Below are 24,345 nucleotides of genomic sequence, written 5' to 3' on the forward strand. Positions count from 1 at the left end.
GTGGTCCTCTCCTTCCATCTTTTATTTTCTTCCATCTTCTGTCTTCTTCCATATTCTATCTATTTTCTTCTTCCATCTTCTGTCTTCTTTATTCTGTCTTCTTCCATCTTCTGTATTCTTTATTCTGTCTTCTTCCATCTTCCATCTTCTTTATTTGGTCTTCTTCCATCATCTGTCTTCTTCCATATTCTGTCTTCTTCCATCCGATCCTGATCCTTCTTCATGTGGTCCCTGCCACTCACACTAAAGCTTGAATCCGATTTCTATTGGTTGAATTTTTTGAATTCTTAGTCCAATCAACCAATAAAAAAAGCTTTCATTTTCAGGTCAACCTTTTTTTTTTAACAAAACGAATATCCAAATGAATGCACCAAAGGAAACAAAAAAAATACTGACTAAAATCATCAGTATTCTTTTTTTTCCTTTAATTTTAAAGAGGTTTATTCTTACCTGACTAAGAGGATGCTTAGACCGCTTCCAGGACCTGCACTTAAGTTAGTGCAGGTTATGGGAACCAACATCATTATACCTGTTGTTATGGCAAGAAGAGGATAAGGACAATTTTATGTTATTATCATTTTTTAATATATACATACATTTTTCTATTTTTTATTTTTATTTAATTGTTTTAACATATATTTCTCAATATGTACTTTTGAATGTCTTCATAGTTGAGAACTTATACATATGTATAGCACCCCCTAGTTTATCACTTTTGTTTGAGTACCAAAAAGTGCAGCCAACGAATATTTGGGGAGTAGTAATAATAAGTTATATCCACAAATATTCAGTATGAAAATTTTGGATGAACAGAAAATGCATTGGCTGAACAAATCTACTAACCACCATCCCTAACCTCAGTAACTTAGGATCATCTCTTACCTTAGTAACTAACAACCATCCCTTACCTCAGTAACTAACCACCATCCTTAACCTCAGTAACTAACCACCATCCCTAACCTAAGAAACTAACCACCATCCCTAACCTAAGTAACTAACCCACCATCCCTTACCTTAGTAACTAACCACCATTCCTTACCTCAGTAACTAACATCAATCCCTTACCTCAGTAATTAACCAACATATCTAACCTAAGTAACTAACCAACATCCCTTACCTCAATAACTAACCCCACCCCCATCCCTAACCTCAGTAACTAACCACCATCCCTAACCTCAGTAAGTAACCACCATTCCTAACTCCAGTAACTAACCACCATCCCTAACCTAAGTAACTAAACCATCATCCCTTACCTCAGTAACTAACAACTATCCCCAACCTCAGTAACTAACCACCATCCCTAACCTTAGTTACTAAACCACCATCCCTTACCTCAGTAACTAACCACCATCTCTAACATAAGTAACTAAACCACCATCCCTTACCTCAGTAACTAACTACAATCCCTAACCTAAGTATCTTACCCCCATGCCTAACCTCAGAAACTAACAACTATCCCCAACCTCAGTAACTACCCACCATCTTTAACCTCAGTAAATAACCAGCATCCCTAACTTCAGTAACTAACCACCATCACTTACCTCAGTAACTAACCACAATCCCTTACTTCAGTAAATAACCACCATCCCTTGCCTCAGTAACTAACCACCATCCCTTACCTCAGTAACTAACCACCATCCCTTACTTTAGTAACTAACCACCATGCCTAACATCAGTAACTGAACCACCATACCTAACCTCAGTAACTGAACCACCATACCTAATCTCAGTGACTAACAACCATCCCTAACTTCAGTAATTAACCAACATCCCTAACCTAAGTAACTAACCAACATCCCTTACCTCGGTAACTAACCCCACCCCCATCCCTAACCTCAGTAACTAACCACCATCCCTAACCTCAGTAAGTAACCACCATTCCTAGCTCCAGTAACAAACCACCATCCCTAACCTACGTAACTAAACCACCACACCTTACCTCAGTAACTAACAACTATCCCTTATTTCATTAATTAACCAACATCCCTAACCTCAGTAACTAACCACCATCCCTAACCTCAGTAAGTAACCACCATTCCTAAATCCAGTAACTAACCACCATCCCTAACCTAAGTAACTAAACCACCATCCATTACCTCAGTAACTAACAACTATCCCCAACCTCAATAACTAACCACCATCCCTAACCTTAGTAACTAAACCACCATCCCTTACCTCAGTAACTAACCACCATCTCTAACATAAGTAACTAAACCACCATCCCTTACCTCAGTAACTAACCACAATTCCTAACCTAAGTAACTAACCCCCATGCCTAACCTCAGCAACTAACAACTATCACCAACCTCAGTAACTAACCACAATCTTTAACCTCAGTAAATAACCACCATCCTTAACTTCAGTAACTAACCACCATCACTTACCTCAGTAACTAACCACAATCCCTTACTTCAGTAAATAACCACCATCCCTTGCCTCAGTAACTAACCACAATCCCTTACCTCAGTAACTAATCACCATCCCTTACTTTAGTAACTAACCACCATGCCTAACATCAGTAACTGAACCACCATACCTAACCTCAGTCACTGAACCACCATACACAATCTCAGTAACTAACAACCATCCCTTACCTCAGTAATTAACCAACATTCCTAACCTAAGTAACTAACCAACATCCCTTACCTCAGTAACTAACCCCACTCCCATCCCTAACCTCAGTAACTAACCACCATCCCTAACCTCAGTAAGTAACCATCATTCCTAGCTCCAGTAACAAACCACCATCCCTAACCTAAGTAACTAAACCACCACACCTTACCTCAGTAACTAACAACTATCCCCAACCTCAGTAACTAACCACCATCCCTAACCTTATTAACTAAACCACCATCCCTTACCTCAGTAACTAACCACCATCTCTAACATAAGTAACTAAACCACCATCCCTTACCTCAGTAACTGTAATATACAAAGTTCTTGTGTTAATATTTCATTCAATAATAACAAGTGTTGGTATTCGAGTAAATAGAATTCAGGTAATGCTTGGAACAAAATATGTTTTGTTCCACAATGTTAACCTTACTGAAAAGGTAATTCCTCAGGTTGACAAAGTGACTTTAGTATTGCCAAAGTATAATCAGCTGTATTCTGGAGTTGCAAAGAATACAGGAAGATTATTAATGGCTATGGATAGAAATTATAAGTTCATACCTCACAGGGCCGTGGAGGATCAGCTGTAAACTGCCGGAGATTGTTACTGGAATCAGAGAGCAGTTCGCGGTTCACCGCAACACCCGGCTTCAGAGAGGGAGAGAGACGCTGCTGACAGGAGCGGGCGGTAGCTGATGACGTAGCCGCAGCTCCGTGCGTCTGTGTCCTAGAGCTGGGAGAGGAGAGCCAGGCAGGGAACTAGCTGTGGAGAACCGCAGAGCAAAAGGTTAGTAGGGTGAAGTTAATGGTAACTTCTAGGTTCTTTAGGCAAGTTGAATGTTGCTGCAGGAAGTGCTTGACAACTTCAATAATCCAGCAACTAGATAGGCAGGTTATGCTGATTTATAGGGAGGAGGAGGAGTCCCCTTAAAGGTACAGTGTGAGGAAAACGGAATTCCCTTACAGAGTCCCCCCCAAAGAAACCACAGCGAGGTTTCAAGGACGAGGTATGTCTGGATGCCTCCGATGGAACTGAGAGATCAACCGGGGTGCAGAAAGATTGGAGACAGGTTCCCAGGAGTCCTCTTCCTGACCAAATCCCAGCCAACGAACTAGGTAGAATAACTGCCCACGGATAAGTCGGGAGTCTACAATACTGTGAACCTGGAACTCCCCTTGGTCATCCAGTGCTGGAATACCTGGAAGATGAGTGAGTGGAGGTACATCTGATTGACAAGGCTTCACCAGAGAAATATGAAAGGTAGGGTGCACCTTAAGCGAAGGTGGAAGATCCAAGGTAACAGTAAGAGGATTCGAGATTGAGGAGATGACGAATGGTCCAATAAAAGTACGACCAAGTTTCTTAGATGGGTAATGCAATTTCAAGTTCTTAGTGGACAACCAAACTCGTTGACCTACCGTGTAAGTAGGTCCAGGCCTATGTCTCAAGTTGTAGTATTTACTTTGAGTAGTTTGGGAATCAAGAATGTGCTTCTTTACTGATGCAAAAACTCGGGAGATGTCATTCACGGTATCATTCACCTGAGGGCAGGGTGTGTCTATCTTAGGTAAGAGGTCCGAGCGAGGATGTAATCCGTAATTGATAAAGAAAGGAGTGAACTGAGTTGAAGAATTCACATGATTATTATAAGAAAATTCAGCTAAATGGATATAATCTGCCCATGTATGCTGTTCTTGGGAACAGTAACAGCATAGGAACTGTTCAATGCTCTGATTCACTCTTTCAGTTTGTCCATTGGACTGTGGGTGGAAAGAAGTTGTGATGGATTGTTCCATATGGAGAGATTTACAGAGATTCTTCCAAAATCTGGATGTAAACTGTGTTCCACGATCACTTATCACAGACTTGGGTATACCATGTAACCGTACGATTTCTTTAAGGAATAAGTTAGCAGTAATTTTAGAGGTAGGTAAGGCAGTTGTCGGAATAAAATGAGCCATTTTGGAGAAGAGGTCTGTTACGACTAAAATGGTATTGAACCCATTGGATCTAGGGAGATCTACTATAAAGTCCATGGAAACTTTCTCCCATGGTTTATCAGGCACTGGTATAGGTTGCAAGAACCCAAAGGGTCGCTGTTTTGCATGTTTAGAAGTGGCACAAGTAACACAGTTGGATACATGTTTACGTACAGATTGTCTGAGACCTGGCCACCAGTAGAATCGATGGAGTAGTTCTGTGGTTTTTTCCACACCCATATGTCCTGCTAGGGGTGAGTCATGGACCTGTTTTAGTAAAGATTGACGAAGGTTAGGAGGCATATACAACTTGTTCTCCCTGTAGTATAATCCGTCAGTATGTAACGTGAGTTCGTCTAGGGGAATCTCAGTGCTAACAACTTGATCTGCTTTGATCTGAGTTGTAGCTAATCCAATGAAACATTCTTGCGGAATGACTGTAGATGGTGGACTTACTGGGTAATGATTGATAGGCAGTCGGGAAAGGGCATCTGCCTTTCCGTTCTTATCTCCTGGTCTATAAGAGATGTTGTAACGGAATCTAGAGAAGTAAAGACTCCATCGCAGTTGTCTTGAGGAGAGAGTCTTGATTGAGATTGAAGATACTGCAAGTTTTTGTGGTCGGTAAATATGACTATAGGATGTTCAGCACCCTCTAGGAGATGCCGCCAGTGATCAAACAAACTTTTAATAGCTAGTAACTCCTTCTCCCCTACAGGGTAATTCCTCTCCGCCGGTTGGAGGACTCTGGAGTAGTAGGCAACTGGATGGAGAGGTTCCTTACAAGAGGGCCTTTGGGAAAGGATTGCTCCTATAGCATATTCCGAGGCATCGACATCCAAAACAAACTGGTGAGTTAGATCAGGATATCTCAGAATGGGTTCTGAGGAGAATTTTTGTTTTAAGAAGTCGAAAGCCTCTTGAGCTTGGGGAGTCCAAGAGAAGTTAGGTTGTTGTTTAGTGAGATCTGTAAGAGGTTTGCAGATAGCAGCGAATCCAGGGATAAACTTCCTATAAAAGTTAGAGAATCCAAGGAAACGCTGTACGTCCTTCCTGGATGAAGGTGTGGGCCAGTCTAGTATAGCACAAATTTTTTTGTTATCCATAGAGATACCCTGTTCCGTGATATTATAACCTAAGAAGGTTATGTTTTTTGCTTCAAATATGCACTTTTCAGGTTTTGCATATAATTTATTGTGCCTTAACCTGAGCAAAACTTCCTTGACATGATTTCTGTGTTGGGTCAAATCAGAGGAGTAAATTAGAATGTCATCTAAATAAATTATGACGTACACATCCAGTATATCCCTGAAGATGTCATTTATAAAACATTGGAATGTAGCTGGGGCGTTACACAGTCCGAATAGCATTACAGTGTACTCATAAAGACCATATCTAGTCCTAAATGCTGTAAGCCATTCGTCCCCAGCTCTTATTCTTATTAGATTGTAGGCTCCTCTGAGATCCAACTTAGTGAAAAACGAGGAACCCCGTAATCTTTCTATTAATTCTGGGATTAATGGAAGTGGATATCTGTTTTTCCTAGTGCGTTTGTTCAACTCTCTATAATTTATTATAGGTCTGAGTGTACCATCCTTATTGGTCACAAAAAACATAACCGCACCAGCGGGGGAGGTACTAGGTCTAATGAACCCCTTTTTAAGATTCTCGTCAATGTAAACCTTTAGATGCTCTAATTCGGGTTTAGAGAGTGGGTAAAGGTGTCCAAAAGGTATGGACACCCCTGGAAGCAGATCTATGGGGCAATCGTAAGCCCTATGAGGTGGAAGAGATTCTGCTTCAGTCTTATCGAATACATCTCTAAATTCATGATATTCTAAGGGTATGGGGTGTTCATTGTTAGTTACAGAGAGGAGGATAGAGCTGTCAGTCAATTGCGCTCTCTCTATTTCCTTGGGAAAAGATATGGTTAAGTGTGCCCAATCTATAATTGGTTTGTGAATCCTTAACCAGTTTATGCCAAGAATAACCCTGAACATGGGGGAAGAAATAACATCTAGTGATATCATATCAGAGTTATGATTGCCTAAGTGTATAGTCAAAGGAAGTGTCTGGTGTGTGAGTGGCCCACTTGATAGTATACTACCGTCAATGACTTTAACAGAGACTGGAGTTTGCTTTGAAATCATAGGTATTTTATTCTTTAACACAAAATTCATGTCAATGAAGTTTCCACAAGATCCGGTATCAATTAGCGCTGTCGTCTGGATCTTGCAGGATTCCCACTGTAGAATGACAGGAATAGTGAGATAGGAGGTAGAAACAAGCTTAGAAAAAAAAAAACTAAGTTGTGGTTGTTTGATCTTACCTAGTTTCTGTTTTGCCAATTGGGGGCAGTCTTTTACCTCATGTTTGGGTGATGCACAATATAGGCATAGGTTTGATGTCTTCCTACTGGTTTTCTCCTGTGCGGATAGAGGGCCTTTTATAAACCCTATCTCCATAGGTTGTGGCAGGTCCTTTGTAGAAGTGGTAGGTAAGACAGAAAGCCTCTTTGTGACACCGATTCTCTCACTACGTCTCTCTCTAAGACGCCTGTCAATAGAGATAGCGACTGTATAGAATTCCTCCAAGGTCTCAGGTATTCCTATGCGTGAAATTTCGTCCTTAAGTTCTTCACTTAACCCAAGACGGAATTGATTTTTGAGAGATATCTCATTCCACATAGCATCTCTTGCATAAATCTTGAATTGAGTGATGTAAGTTTCGACGGGGTTTTTGGACTGTTTCAAAGCTCTCAAATTATTTTCTGAAGATATCTGTTTGTAAGGATCATCATAAAGCGTTGACATCTCAGAAAAGAACGCTTCAAGTGATCCCAAAATAGGATCTTCTTTTTCAAAGAAGGCATCTGCCCATGCCCTTGGCTCTCCTCTAAGGTAAGAGATTACCGTTAGTACTCTGGTTCTTTCTGTGGCATAGGTTTTGGGTTTAAGTTGAAACATGAGTAAGCAGGAATTCCTGAATTCCCTAAACTGTGCTCTATTACCAGAGAACCTTTCTGGAGTTGAAACAGCAGGTTCAGGAGAATGTTCTGTTGCAGGTGGTTTGGCTGCTAATGTTTCCCTAAGACAGGCTTTTAGGGCCTGATTCTCTACCTGCAATTCTCTAAATGAGTTAGATAAATGGTCAACCCTGTCAGACAAGCTTTTTAAGTGGTCTGCCATAGTAGTAGGTTCCATTTCCATGTTTTAGTAACAGGACTTAAGTAATTCAAACAAATAGAACAACAACAAAAAACGAAAAACAACTTTGTTCAGTTTGATATGTCCTGTATCTTTTCAGGCTGGATTATTATGTAATATACAAAGTTCTTGTGTTAATATTTCATTCAATAATAACAAGTGTTGGTATTCGAGTAAATAGAATTCAGGTAATGCTTGGAACAAAATATGTTTTGTTCCACAATGTTAACCTTACTGAAAAGGTAATTCCTCAGGTTGACAAAGTGACTTTAGTATTGCCAAAGTATAATCAGCTGTATTCCGGAGTTGCAAAGAATACAGGAAGATTATTAATGGCTATGGATAGAAATTATAAATTCATACCTCACAGGGCCGTGGAGGATCAGCTGTAAACTGCCGGAGATTGTTACTGGAATCAGAGAGCAGTTCGCGGTTCACCGCAACACCCGGCTTCAGAGAGGGAGACGCTGCTGACAGGAGCGGGCGGTAGCTGATGACGTAGCCGCAGCTCCGTGCGTCTGTGTCCTAGAGCTGGGAGAGGAGAGCCAGGCAGGGAACTAGCTGTGGAGAACCGCAGAGCAAAAGGTTAGTAGGGTGAAGTTAATGGTAACTTCTAGGTTCTTTAGGCAAGTTGAATGTTGCTGCAGGAAGTGCTTGACAACTTCAATAATCCAGCAACTAGATAGGCAGGTTATGCTGATTTATAGGGAGGAGGAGGAGTACCCTTAAAGGTACAGTGTGAGGAAAATGGAATTCCCTTACAGTAACTAACCCCCATGCCTAACCTCAGCAACTAACAACTATCCCCAACCTCAGTAACTAACCACAATCTTTAACCTCAGTAAATAACCACCATCCCTAACTTCAGTAAATAACCACCATCACTTACCTCAGTAACTAACCGCAATCCCTTACTTCAGTAAATAACCACCATCCCTTGCCTCAGTAACTAACCACAATCCCTTACCTCAGTAACTAATCACCATCCCTTACTTTAGTAACTAACCACCATCACTTACCTCAGTAACTAACCACAATCCTGTACTTCAGTAAATAACCACCACACCTTACCTCAGTAACTAACAACTATCCCCAACCTCAGTAACTAACCACCATCCCTAACCTTAGTAACTAAACCACCATCCCTTACCTCACTAACTAACCACCATCTCTAACATAAGTAACTAAACCACCATCCCTTACCTCAGTAACTAACCCCCATGCCTAACCTCAGCAACTAACAACTATCCCCAACCTCAGTAACTAACCACAATCTTTAACCTCAGTAAATAACCACCATCCCTAACTTCAGTAACTAACCACCATCACTTACCTCAGTAACTAACCACAATCCCTTACTTCAGTAAATAACCACCATCCCTTGCCTCAGTAACTAACCACAATCCCTTACCGCAGTAACTAATCACCATCCCTTATTTTAGTAACTAACCACCATCACTTACCTCAGTAACTAACCACAATCCCTTACTTCAGTAAATAACCACCATCCCTAACTTCAGTAACTGTAGAAAGCAAAGAATTGCACAAGCACCAAGGGTATAAATCAGCCGGACCCATGTCCTTATTCATGTCTAACATAAGACTCTATCGGCTAGATTTGGAGTTTTGTCGGTAACGACCCGAAAAACTAACGCCGGCTTTTTTCTGGCCTCACCATAAAAATAACTCTGGTATTGAGAGTCCACAAAAAGGCTGCGTTAGGATCCAAAAAAGGAGCGTAGAGCATTTTTAACGCAGCTTCAACTCTCGATACCAGAGTTGCTTACGCAAGCGGCCAGCCTCAAAAACGTGCTCGTGCACGATTCCCCCATAGGAAACAATGGGGCTGTTTGAGCTGAAAAAAAACCTAACACCTGCAAAAAAGCCACGTTCAGCTCTTAACGCAGCCCCATTGTTTGATATGGGGAAACACTTCTACGTCTGCACCTAACACTCTAACATGTACCCCGAGTCTAAACACCCCTAGCCTTACACTTATTAAGCCCTATTCTGCCGCCCCAGCTATCGCTGACCCCTGCATATTATTATTAACCCCTAATCTGCCGCTCCGTAAACCGCCGCTACTTACATTATCCCTATGTACCCCTAATCTGCTGCCCCTAACACCGCCGACCCCTGTATTTTATTTATTAACCCCTAAACTGCCCCCCTCAACGTCGCCTCCACCTGCCTACACTTATTAACCCCTAATCTGCCGACCGCAAAGCGCCGCCACCTACGTTATCCTTATGTACCCCTAATCTGCTGCCCCTAACACCGCCGACCCCTATATTATATTTATTAACCCCTAATCTGCCCCCCTCAACGTCGCCTCCACCTGCCTACACTTATTAACCCCTAATCTGCCGACCGGACCTGAGCGCTACTATAATAAAGTTATTACCCCCTAATCCGCCTCACTAACCCTATAATAAATAGTATTAACCCCTAATCTGCCCTCCCTAACATCGCCGACACCTAACTTCAATTATTAACCCCTAATCTGCCGACTGGAGCTCACCACTACTCTTATAAATGTATTAACCCCTAAAGCTAAGTCTAACCCTAACACTAACACCCCCCTAAGTTAAATATAATTTACATCTAACGAAATTAATTATCTCTTATTAAATAAATTATTCCTATTTAAAGCTAAATACTTACCTGTAAAATAAATCCTAATATAGCTACAATATAAATTATAATTATATTATAGCTATTTTAGGATTAACATTTATTTGACAGGCAACTTTGTAATTATTTTAACCAGGTACAATAGCTATTAAATAGTTAAGAACTATTTAATAGTTACCTAGTTAAAATAATTACAAAATTACCTGTAAAATAAATCCTAACCTAAGTTACAATTAAACCTAACACTATACTATCATTAAATTAATTAAATAAACTACCTACAATTACCTACAATTAACCTAACACTACACTATCAATAAATTAATTAAATACAATTCCTACAAATAAATACAATTAAATAAACTATCTAAAGTACAAAAAATAAAAAAGAACTAAGTTAAAATATTTACAAACATAAGAAAAATATTACAACAATTTTAAACTAATTACACCTACTCTAAGCCCCCTAATAAAATAACAAAGACCCCCAAAATAAAAAATGCCCTACCCTATTCTAAATTACTAAAGTTAAAAGCTCTTTTACCTTACCAGCCCTGAACAGGGCCCTTTGCGGGGCATGCCCCAAGAAGTTCAGCTCTTTTGCCTGTAAAAAAAAACATACAATACCCCCCCCCCAACATTACAACCCACCACCCACATACCCCTAATCTAACCCAAACCCCCCTTAAATAAACCTGGCTGATTGGATCAGCCAATCGGATTGAACTTGATTCTGATTGGCTGATTCCATCAGCCAATCAGAATATTCCTACCTTAATTCCGATTGGCTGATAGAATCCTATCAGCCAATCGGAATTCGAGGGACGCCATCTTGGATGAAGTCCCTTAAAGGAACCATCATTCTTCAGTTGGACGTCGCCGGAAGAAGATGGGTCAGCGGTGGAGGTCTTCAGGATGGAGCCGGTCGTCATCGGATGAAGATAGAAGATGCCGCTTGGATCAAGATGGTTGCCGGTCCGGATCGCCTCTTCTTCCCGGATAGGATGAAGACTTTGGAGCCTCTTCTGGACCTCTTCAGCCACCGGATGATGGATCGCCAGCCCCCGCTTGGGTTGGATGAAGATTTTGGAGCCAGGACGGATCGGTGATACCTGGTGAGGTGAAGACAAGGTAGGATGATCTTCAGGGGCTTAGTGTTAGGTTTATTTAAGGGGGGTTTGGGTTAGATTAGGGGTATATGGGTGGTGGGTTGTAATGTTGGGGGGGGTATTGTATGTTTTTTTTTTACAGGCAAAAGAGCTGAACTTATTGGGGCATGCCCCGCAAAGGGCCCTGTTGAGGGCTGGTAAGGTAAAAGAGCTTTTAACTTTAGTAATTTAGAAGAGGGTAGGGCATTTTTTATTTTGGGGGTCTTTGTTATTTTATTAGGGGGCTTAGAGTAGGTGTAATTAGTTTAAAATTGTTGTAATATTTTTCTTATGTTTGTAAATATTTTATTATTTTTTGTAACTTAGTTCTTTTTTATTTTTTGTACTTTAGCTAGTTTATTTAATTGTATTTATTTGTAGGAATTGTATTTAATTAATTTATTGATAGTGTAGTGTTAGGTTAATTGTAGGTAATTGTAGGTAGTTTATTTAATTAATTTAATGATAGTATAGTGTTAGGTTTAATTGTAACTTAGGTTAGGATTTATTTTACAGGTAATTTTGTAATCATTTTAACTAGGTAACTATTAAATAGTTCTTAACTATTTAATAGCTATTGTACCTGGTTAAAATAATTACAAAGTTGCCTGTCGAATAAATATTAATCCTAAAATAGCTATAATATAATTATAATTTATATTGTAGCTATATTAGGATTTATTTTACAGGTAAGTATTTAGCTTTAAATAGGAATAATTTATTTAATAAGAGATAATTAATTTCGTTAGATGTAAATTATATTTAATTTAGGGGGGTGTTAGTGTTAGGGTTAGACAGCTTTAGGGGTTAATACATTTATTAGAGTAGCGGTGAGCTCCAGTCGGCAGATTAGGGGTTAATAATTGAAGTTAGGTGTCGGCGATGTTAGGGAGGGCAGATTAGGGGTTAATACTATTTATTATAGGGTTAGTGATTAGGGGGTAATAACTTTATTATAGTAGCGCTCAGGTCCGGTCGGCAGATTAGGGGTTAATAAGTGTAGGCAGGTGGAGGTGACGTTGAGGGGGGCAGATTAGGGGTTAATAAATATAATATAGGGGTCGGCGGTGTTAGGGGCAGCAGAATACGGGTACATAAGGATAACGTAGGTGGCGGCGCTTTGCGGTCGGCAGATTAGGGGTTAATAAGTGTAGGCAGGTGGAGGCGACGTTGAGGGGGGCAGATTAGGGGTTAATAAATATAATACAGGGGTCGGCGGTGTTAGGGGCAGCAGATTAGGGGTACATAAGTATAAAGTAGGTGGCGGTCGGCAGATTAGGGGTTAAAAAAATTTAATCGAGTGGCGGCGATGTGGGGGGACCTCGGTTTAGGGGTACATAGGTAGTTTATGGGTGTTAGTGTACTTTAGAGTACAGTAGTTAAGAGCTTTATAAACAAGCGTTAGCCCAGAAAGCTCTTAACTACTGACTTTTTTCCTGCGGCTGGAGTTTTGTCGTTAGATGTCTAATGCTCACTTCAGAAACGACTCGAAATACCGGAGTTAGAAAGATCCCATTGAAAAGATAGGATACGCAATTTACGTAAGGGGATCTGCGGTATGGAAAAGTCGCGGCTGAAAAGTGAGCGTTAGACCCTATTTTGAGTGACTCCAAATACCGGAGGTAGCCTAAAACCAGCGTTAGGAGCCTCTAACGCTGGTTTTCACGGCTAACGCCAAACTCCAAATCTAGGTCTATGTTTTTCATCATTGTTAATCATACATCAAGTTAATCTACTTAGTACAAAAAATAATTGAATATACACTTATTGTCATTAGTTATTGTATTGCAATGTATTATTTTCAAAAAATAACATACAAAACATAAAAAAGGGGATTTTTTCTTTTCTTAATTCTTTTTCAACATTGCTAATTCAAATATCTTTTGAAGAAAAGCCAATTTTAATTGTTGCCCTTCCAATTAGATCTTATTAAATGGTCATCTTGAAAAAAGAATACTTTTTGGAGCTCTTAAACAATTACCAAGAACGTCCTTCAACAAAGGATAAAAAACAAAAAGGTCAACCTAAAAAAATTATTTTTTTATAAAATTTATGCCAGTTCTTAAATCTTTTTACATGTTCAGCATTAAATTTAAAAAGGTATTAGCTAAATGAATTTAAATTCCATTCTATCCAAAAAAAAGACTTTCAACAAAAGATATCAAAAGAACTGAGTAAATGTAACTATCCGTATCCCTGAAGTTTTAAACCCAATTTTTTTTTTAGAAAAACCTGCCAGTTAAACTACTATCAATTACCTAATCATCCATATTTACTGACATACACTCCAATCCATTTCCATATTCATCCCATTGGGTATCATAGTCCCCAGTTCATGAATCCAGTATAATTCTCTATACTTTAACAACCTAACCCTATTACCACCCCTCCTAGGAAGACTAATATGTTCTAACACCTGGAATCTAAGCTGATTAATCTGGTGTCCAGCAGTTATAAAATGGTGGGATACAGGAGCATCCAATTTTCCTGTCCTGATATTACTTTTGTGTTGGTTAATTTGCTCCCGTACCCTCTTGGTGGTCTCGCCCACATACCCTAAACCACATGGGCACTTAATTAGATACACCACGAACTTAGAGTTACAAGTATAGTAATCCTTAAGTTTATATTTCTTACCCGACGAGGGATGGGTAAAAATGGGGCCTTTAATGATACTATTGCAGTTTTGACAATTAAGGCATGGAAAACATCCCAAGTTTTTATGCCCAATGTGTCCCTGGGTAATTCTACCCCTTGGGCCCACATCAGATTTAACCAATGTATCTTTAAGGTTCTTGCCCCTTTTAAAGGCAGCCATAGGGGGACTAGAGAATTCTTCAACATTTGGATTAGAAATTTGTAAAATGTGCCAATGTTTTTTTAGTACTTTTTGTATTTGGTTACTCCAAGGAGAATATTCATTAACAAAGATCATTCTTTTATCCTTCTTATTTCTCATTTTGTCCTTAAGTAATTCTATCCTAGGGATCTGCAGTACATCTTTAATCCCCTGTTCAATTAAGTTACTTGGGTATCCCATCTGTTTAAAGTGTTCACCCATTTCCAATAATCTTTCTTTTACCAAATTTTCATCTGAGACAATTCGTCTTACTCGCATAAATTGGCTTTTGGGTAAACTCAAAATGAAACAATTGATGGTTATAAACAAAATACTCTTCAAATGTGTTCATATAAATATTTGCATAGGTTGGGGCAACATTGGAACCCATGGCCGTACCCTGTAATTGCAGATAAAAGTTATCTTGAAAATGATCTCAACAGTGCTACACAGCATATAAAGTTCAAACTCACCATAAGTGAGGAAAGGATTGATTTCCTGGATACCTCAGTGTATAAACAAGATGGGCTGTTAGCTGTAGACCTTTTTAAAAAACAGACAGATTATAATAATCTACTGCACTATAAGAGTGCGCATTCTCCTGCTCTGTTAAAGAGTTTACCCAAAAGCCAATTTATGCGAGTAAGACGAATTGTCTCAGATGAAAATTTGGTAAAAGAAAGATTATTGGAAATGGGTGAACACTTTAAACAGAGGGGATACCCAAGTAACTTAATTGAACAGGGGATTAAAGATGTACTGCAGATCCCTAGGACAGAATTACTTAAGGACAAAATGAGAAATAAGAAGGATAAAAGAATGATCTTTGTTAATGAATATTCTCCTTGGAGTAACCAAATACAAAAAGTACTAAAAAAACATTGGCACATTTTACAAATTTCTAATCCAAATGTTGAAGAATTCTCTAGTCCCCCTATGGCTGCCTTTAAAAGGGGCAAGAACCTTAAAGATACATTGGTTAAAGCTGATGTGGGCCCAAGGGGTAGAATTACCCAGGGACACATTGGGCATAAAAACTTGGGATGTTTTCCATGCCTTAATTGTCAAAACTGCAATAGTATCATTAAAGGCCCCATTTTTACCCATCCCTCGTCGGGTAAGAAATATAAACTTAAGGATTACTATACTTGTAACTCTAAGTTTGTGGTGTATCTAATTAAGTGCCCATGTGGTTTAGGGTATGTGGGCGAGACCACCAAGAGGGTACGGGAGCAAATTAACCAACACAAAAGTAATATCAGGACAGGAAAATTGGATGCTCCTGTATCCCACCATTTTATAACTGCTGGACACCAGATTAATCAGCTTAGATTCCAGGTGTTAGAACATATTAGTCTTCCTAGGAGGGGTGGTAATAGGGTTAGGTTGTTAAAGTATAGAGAATTATACTGGATTCATGAACTGGGGACTATGATACCCAATGGGATGAATATGGAAATGGATTGGAGTGTATGTCAGTAAATATGGATGATTAGGTAATTGATAGTAGTTTAACTGGCAGGTTTTTCTAAAAAAAAATTTGGGTTTAAAACTTCAGGGATACGTATAGTTACATTTACTCAGTTCTTTTGATATCTTTTGTTGAAAGTCTTTTTTTGGATAGATTGGAATTTAAATTCATTTAGCTAATACCTTTTTAAATTTAATGCTGAACATGTAAAAAGATTTAAGAACTGGCATAAATTTTATAAAAAAATAATTTTTTTAGGTTGACCTTTTTGTTTTTTATCCTTTGTTGAAGGACGTTCTTGGTAATTGTTTAAGAGCTCCAAAAAGTATTCTTTTTTCAAGATGACCATTTAATAAGATCTAATTGGAAGGGAAACAATTAAAATTGGCTTTTCTTCAAAAGATATTTGAATTAGCAATGTTGAAAAAGAATTAAGAAAATAAAAAATCCCCTTTTTTATGTTTTGTATGTTATTTTTTGAAAATAATACATTGCAATACAATAACTAATGACAATAAGTGTATATTCAATTATTTTTTGTACTAAGTAGATTAACTTGATGTATGATTAACAATGATGAAAAAAAAAATTGTTCTCTTTATGTCCTTTGTTGAAAAACTATGATAAATGTAATTAGAGATGTAAATAATGACCACTAGATGGCATTAAGCAAAACAAAAAAGTTTGTATTAATTGAACACAGGTGAGAACAGGTGTGGTGGGTGGAGCCGCAGCCTATATAAGGTTTGTTTTTAGAGTTGTATGTTAGACATGAATAAGGACATGGGTCCGAAATGTTGTCTGTTTTAAGTGGCACAATAAAATAATGATGTTTTAATACAGTTGGTGGTGCAGCTATATCATTATTTTTGGACTAACTTCAGTAACTAGCCACCATCACTTACCTCAGTAACTAACCAAAATCCCTTACTTCAGTAGATAACCACCATCCCTTGCCTCAGTAACTAATCACCATCCCTTACTTTAGTAACTAACCACCATGCCTAACATCAGTAACTGAACCACCATACCTAACCTCAGTAACTGAACCACCATACCTAATCTCAGTAACTAACAACCATCCCTTACCTCAGTAATTAACCAACATCCCTAACCTAAGTAACTAACCAACATCCCTTACCTCGGTAACTAACCCCATCCCTAACCTTAGTAACTAACCACCATCCCTAACCTCAGTAAGTAACCACCATTCCTAGCTCCAGTAACTAACCACCATCCCTAACCTAAGTAATTAAACCACCACACCTTACCTCAGTAACTAACAACTATCCCCAACCTCAGTAACTAACCACCATCCCTAACCTTAGTAACTAAACCACCATCCCTTACCTCAGTAACTAACCACCATCTCTAACATAAGTAACTAAACCACCATCCCTTACCTCAGTAACTAACCACAATCCCTAACCTAAGTAACTAACCCCCATGCCTAACCTCAGCAACTAACCACCATCTTTAACCTCAGTAAATAACCACCATCCCTAACTTCAGTAACTAACCACCATCACTTACCTCAGTAACTAACCACAATCCCTTACTTCAGTAAATAACCACCATCCCTTGCCTCAGTAACTAACCACCATCCCTTACTTTAGTAACTAAACACCATACCTAACCTCAGTAACTGAACCACCATACCTAATCTCAGTAACTAACCACCATCCCTAACCTCAGTAACTAAAAACTATCCCCAACCTCAGTAACTAACCACCATCCCTAACCTTAGTAACTAAACCACCATCCCTTACCTCAGTAACTAACCACCATCTCTAACATAAGTAACTAAACCACCATCCCTTACCTCAGTAACTAACTACAATCCCTAACCTAAGTAACTTACCCCCATGCCTAACCTCAGAAACTAACAACTATCCCCAACCTCAGTAACTACCCACCATCTTTAACCTCAGTAAATAACCAGCATCCCTAACTTCAGTAACTAACCACCATCACTTACCTCAGTAACTAACCACAATCCCTTACTTCAGTAAATAACCACCATCCCTTGCCTCAGTAACTAACCACCATCCCTTACCTCAGTAACTAACCACCATCCCTTACTTTAGTAACTAACCACCATGTCTAACATCAGTAACTGAACCACCATACCTAACCTCAGTAACTGAACCACCATACCTAATCTCAGTGACTAACAACCATCCCTAACTTCAGTAATTAACCAACATCCCTAACCTAAGTAACTAACCAACATCCCTTACCTCGGTAACTAACCCCACCCCCATCCCTAACCTCAGTAACTAACCACCATCCCTAACCTCAGAAAGTAACCACCATTCCTAGCTGCAGTTACAAACCACCATCCCTAACCTACGTAACTAAACCACCACACCTTACCTCAGTACCTAACAACTATCCCTTATTTCAGTAATTAACCAACATCCCTAATCTCAGTAACTAACCACCATCCCTAACCTCAGTAAGTAACCACCATTCCTAACTTCAGTAACTAACCACCATCCCTAACCTAAGTAACTAAACCACCATCCATTACCTCAGTAACTAACAACTATCCCCAACCTCAATAACTAACCACCATCCCTAACCTTAGTAACTAAACCACCATCCCTTACCTCAGTAACTAACCACCATCTCTAACATAAGTAACTAAACCACCATCCCTTACCTCAGTAACTAACCACAATCCCTAACCTAAGTAACTAACCCCCATGCCTAACCTCAGCAACTAACAACTATCACCAACCTCAGTAACTAACCACAATCTTTAACCCCAGTAAATAACCACCATCCCTAACTTCAGTAACTAACCACCATCACTTACCTCAGTAACTAACCACAATCCCTTACTTCAGTAAATAACCACCATCCCTTGCCTCAGTAACTAACCACAATCCCTTACCTCAGTAACTAATCACCATCCCTTACTTTAGTAACTAAACCACCATCCCTTACCTCAGTAACTAACCACAATCCCTAACCTAAGTAACTAACCCCCATGCCTAACCTCAGAAACTAACAACTATCCCCAACCTCAGTAACTACCCACCATCTTTAACCTCAGTAAATAACCAGCATCCCTAACTTCAGTAACTAACCACCATCACTTACCTCAGTAACTAACCACAATCCCTTACTTCAGTAAATAACCACCATCCCTTGCCTCAGTAACTAACCACCATCCCTTACCTCAGTAACTAACCACCATCCCTTACTTTAGTAACTAACCACCATGCCTAACATCAGTAAATGAACCACCATACCTAAACTCAGTAACTGAACCACCATACCTAATCTCAGTGACTAACAACCATCCCTAACTTCAGTAATTAACCAACATCCCTAACCTAAGTAACTAACCAACATCCCTTACCTCGGTAACTAACCCCACCCCCATCCCTAACCTCAGTAACTAACCACCATCCCTAACCTCAGTAAGTAACCACCATTCCTAGCTCCAGTAACAAACCACCATCCCTAACCTACGTAACTAAACCACCACACCTTACCTCAGTAACTAACAACTATCCCTTATTTCAGTAATTAACCAACATCCCTAACCTCAATAACTAACCACCATCCCTAACCTCAGTAAGCAACCACCATTCCTAACTCCAGTAACTAACCACCATCCCTAACCTAAGTAACTAAACCACCATCCATTACCTCAGTAACTAACAACTATCCCCAACCTCAATAACTAACCACCATCCCTAACCTTAGTAACTAAACCACCATCCCTTAACTCAGTAACTAACCACCATCTCTAACATAAGTAACTAAACCACCATCCCTTACCTCAGTAACTAACCACAATCCCTAACCTAAGTAACTAATCCCCATGCCTAACCTCAGCAACTAACAACTATCACCAACCTCAGTAACTAACCACAATCTTTAACCTCAGTAAATAACCACCATCCCTAACTTCAGTAACTAACCACCATCACTTACCTCAGTAACTAACCACAATCCCTTACTTCAGTAAATAACCACCATCCCTTGCCTCAGTAACTAACCACAATCCCTTACCTCAGTAACTAATCACCATCCCTTACTTTAGTAACTAACCACCATGCCTAACATCAGTAACTGAACCACCATACCTAACCTCAGTCACTGAACCACCATACATAATCTCAGTAACTAACAACTATCCCTTACCTCAGTAATTAACCAACATTCCTAACCTAAGTAACTAACCAACATCCCTTACCTCAGTAACTAACCCCACTCCCATCCCTAACCTCAGTAACTAACCACCATCCCTAACCTCAGTAAGTAACCACCATTCCTAGCTCCAGTAACAAACCACCATCCCTAACCTAAGTAACTAAACCACCACACCTTACCTCAGTATCTAACAACTATCCCCAACCTCAGTAACTAACCACCATCCCTAACCTTAGTAACTAAACCACCATCCCTTACCTCAGTAACTAACCACCATCTCTAACATAAGTAACTAAACCACCATCCCTTACCTCAGTAACTAACCCCCATGCCTAACCTCAGCAACTAACAACTATCACCAACCTCAGTAACTAACCACAATCTTTAACCTCAGTAAATAACCACCATCCCTAACTTCAGTAACTAACCACCATCACTTACCTCAGTAACTAACCGCAATCCCTTGCTTCAGTAAATAACCACCATCCCTTGCCTCAGTAACTAAGCACAATCCCTTACCTCAGTAACTAATCACCATCCCTTACTTTAGTAACTAACCACCATCACTTACCTCAGTAACTAACCACAATCCTGTACTTCAGTAAATAACCACCACACCTTACCTCAGTAACTAACAACTATCCCCAACCTCAGTAACTAACCACCATCCCTAACCTTAGTAACTAAACCACCATCCCTTACCTCAGTAACTAACCACCATCTCTAACATAAGTAACTAAACCACCATCCCTTACCTCAGTAACTAACCCCCATGCCTAACCTCAGCAACTAACAACTATCCCCAACCTCAGTAACTAACCACAATCTTTAACCTCAGTAAATAACCACCATCCCTAACTTCAGTAACTAACCACCATCACTTACCTCAGTAACTAACCACAATCCCTTACTTCAGTAAATAACCACCATCCCTTGCCTCAGTAACTAAACCACAATCCCTTACCGCAGTAACTAATCACCATCCCTTATTTTAGTAACTAACCACCATCACTTACCTCAGTAACTAACCACAATCCCTTACTTCAGTAAATAACCACCATCCCTTGCCTCACTAACTAACCACAATCCCTAACCTAAGTAACTAACCCCCATGCCTAACCTCAGCAACTAACAACTATCACCAACCTCAGTAACTAACCACAATCTTTAACCTCAGTAAATAACCACCATCCCTAAATTCAGTAACTAACCACCATCATTTACCTCAGTAACTAACCACAATCCCTTACTTCAGTAGATAACCACCATCCCTTGCCTCAGTAACTAACCACAATCCCTTACCTCAGTAACTAATCACCATCCCTTACTTTAGTAACTAACCACCATGCCTAACATCAGTAACTGAACCACCATACCTAACCTCAGTAACTGAACCACCATACCTAATCTCAGTAACTAACAACCATCCCTTACCTCAGTAATTAACCAAAATCCCAAACCTAAGTAACTAACCAACATCCCTTACCTCGGTAACTAACCCCACCCCCATCCCTAACCTTAGTAACTAACCACCATCCCTAACCTCAGTAAGTAACCATCATCCCTAACCTCAGTAAGTAACCACCATTCCTAGCTCCAGTAACTAACCACCATCCCTAACCTAAGTAACTAAACCACCACACCTTACCTCAGTAACTAACAACTATCCCCAACCTCAGTAACTAACCACCATCCCTAACCTTAGTAACTAAACCACCATCCCTTACCTCAGTAACTAACCACCATCTCTAACATAAGTAACTAAACCACCATCCCTTACCTCAGTAACTAACCCCCATGCCTAACCTCAGCAACTAACAACTATCACCAACCTCAGTAACTAACCACAATCTTTAACCTCAGTAAATAACCACCATCCCTAACTTCAGTAACTAACCACCATCACTTACCTCAGTAACTAACCACAATCCCTTACTTCAGTAAATAACCACCATCCCTTGCCTCAGTAACTAACCACAATCCCTTACCTCAGTAACTAATCACCATCCCTTACTTTAGTAACTAACCACCATCACTTACCTCAGTAACTAACCACAATCCTGTACTTCAGTAAATAACCACCACACCTTACCTCAGTAACTAACAACTATCCCCAACCTCAGTAACTAACCACCATCCCTAACCTTAGTAACTAAACCACCATCCCTTACCTCAGTAACTAACCACCATCTCTAACATAAGTAACTAAACCACCATCCCTTACCTCAGTAACTAACCCCCATGCCTAACCTCAGCAACTAACAACTATCCCCAACCTCAGTAACTAACCACAATCTTTAACCTCAGTAAATAACCACCATCCCTAACTTCAGTAACTAACCACCATCACTTACCTCAGTAACTAACCACAATCCCTTACTTCAGTAAATAACCACCATCCCTTGCCTCAGTAACTAACCACAATCCCTTACCGCAGTAACTAATCACCATCCCTTATTTTAGTAACTAACCACCATCACTTACCTCAGTAACTAACCACCATCATTTACCTCAGTAACTAACCACAATCCCTTACTTCAGTAGATAACCACCATCCCTTACCTCAGTAACTAATCACCATCCCTTACTTTAGTAACTAACCACCATGCCTAACATCAGTAACTGAACCACCATACCTAACCTCAGTAACTGAACCACCATACCTAATCTCAGTAACTAACAACCATCCCTTACCTCAGTAATTAACCAAAATCCCTAACCTAAGTAACTAACCAACATCCCTTACCCCGGTAACTAACCCCACCCCCATCCCTAACCTTAGTAACTAACCACCATCCCTAACCTCAGTAAGTAACCACCATTCCTAGCTCCAGTAACTAACCACCATCCCTAACCTAAGTAACTAAACCACCACACCTTACCTCAGTAACTAACAACTATCCCCAACCTCAGTAACTAACCACCATCCCTAACCTTAGTAACTAAACCACCATCCCTTACCTCACTAACTAACCACCATCTCTAACATAAGTAACTAAACCACCATCCCTTACCTCAGTAACTAACCACAATCCCTAACCTAAGTAACTAACCCCCATGCCTAACCTCAGCAACTAACCACCATCTTTAACCTCAGTAAATAACCACCATCCCTAACTTCAGTAACTAACCACCATCACTTACCTCAGTAACTAACCACAATCCCTTACTTCAGTAAATAACCACCATCCCTTGCCTCAGTAACTAACCACCATCTCTTACTTTAGTAACTAACCACCATGCCTAACATCAGTAACTGAACCACCATACCTAACCTCAGTAACTGAACCACCATACCTAATCTCAGTAACTAACCACCATCCCTAACCTCAGTAACTAAAACACCATCCCTAACTTCAGTAACTAACCACCATCACTTACCTTAGTAACTATCCACAATCCCTTACTTCAGTAAATAACCACCATCCCTTGCCTCAGTAACTAACCACCATCCCTTACCTCAGTAACTAACCACCATCCCTTACTTTAGTAACTAACCACCATTCCTAACATCAGTAACTGAACCACCATACCTAACCTCAGTAACTGAACCACCATACCTAATCTCAGTAACTAACAACCATCCCTTACCTCAGTAATTAACCAAAATCCCTAACCTAAGTAACTAACCAACATCCCTTACCTCGGTAAATAACCCCACCCCCATCCCTAACTTTAGTAACTAACCACCAACCCTAACCTCAGTAAGTAACCACCATTCCTAGTTCCAGTAACTAACCACCATCCCTAACCTAAGTAACTAAACCACCACACCTTACCTCAGTAACTAACAACTATCCCCAACCTCAGTAACTAACCACCATCCCTAACCTTAGTAACTAAACCACCATCCCTTACCTCAGTAACTAACCACCATCTCTAACATAAGTAACTAAACCACCATCCCTTACCTCAGTAACTAACCACCATCCCTAACCTCAGTAACTAAACCACCATCCCTAACTTCAGTAACTAACCACCATCACTTACCTCAGTAACTAACCACAATCCCTTACTTCAGTAAATAACCACCATCCCTTGCCTCAGTAACTAACCACAATCCCTTACCTCAGTAACTAACCACCATCCCTTACTTTACTAACTAACCAACATGCCTAACATCAGTAACTGAACCACCATACCTAACCTCAGTAACTGAACCACCATACCTAATCTCAGTAACTAACCACCATCCCTAACCTTAGTAACTAAACCACCATCCCTTACCTCAGTAACTAACCACCATCTCTAACATAAGTAACTAAACCACCATCCCTTACCTCA

Source organism: Bombina bombina, chromosome 3, assembly GCF_027579735.1.
Source record: "Bombina bombina isolate aBomBom1 chromosome 3, aBomBom1.pri, whole genome shotgun sequence".
NCBI lineage: Eukaryota > Metazoa > Chordata > Amphibia > Anura > Bombinatoridae > Bombina > Bombina bombina.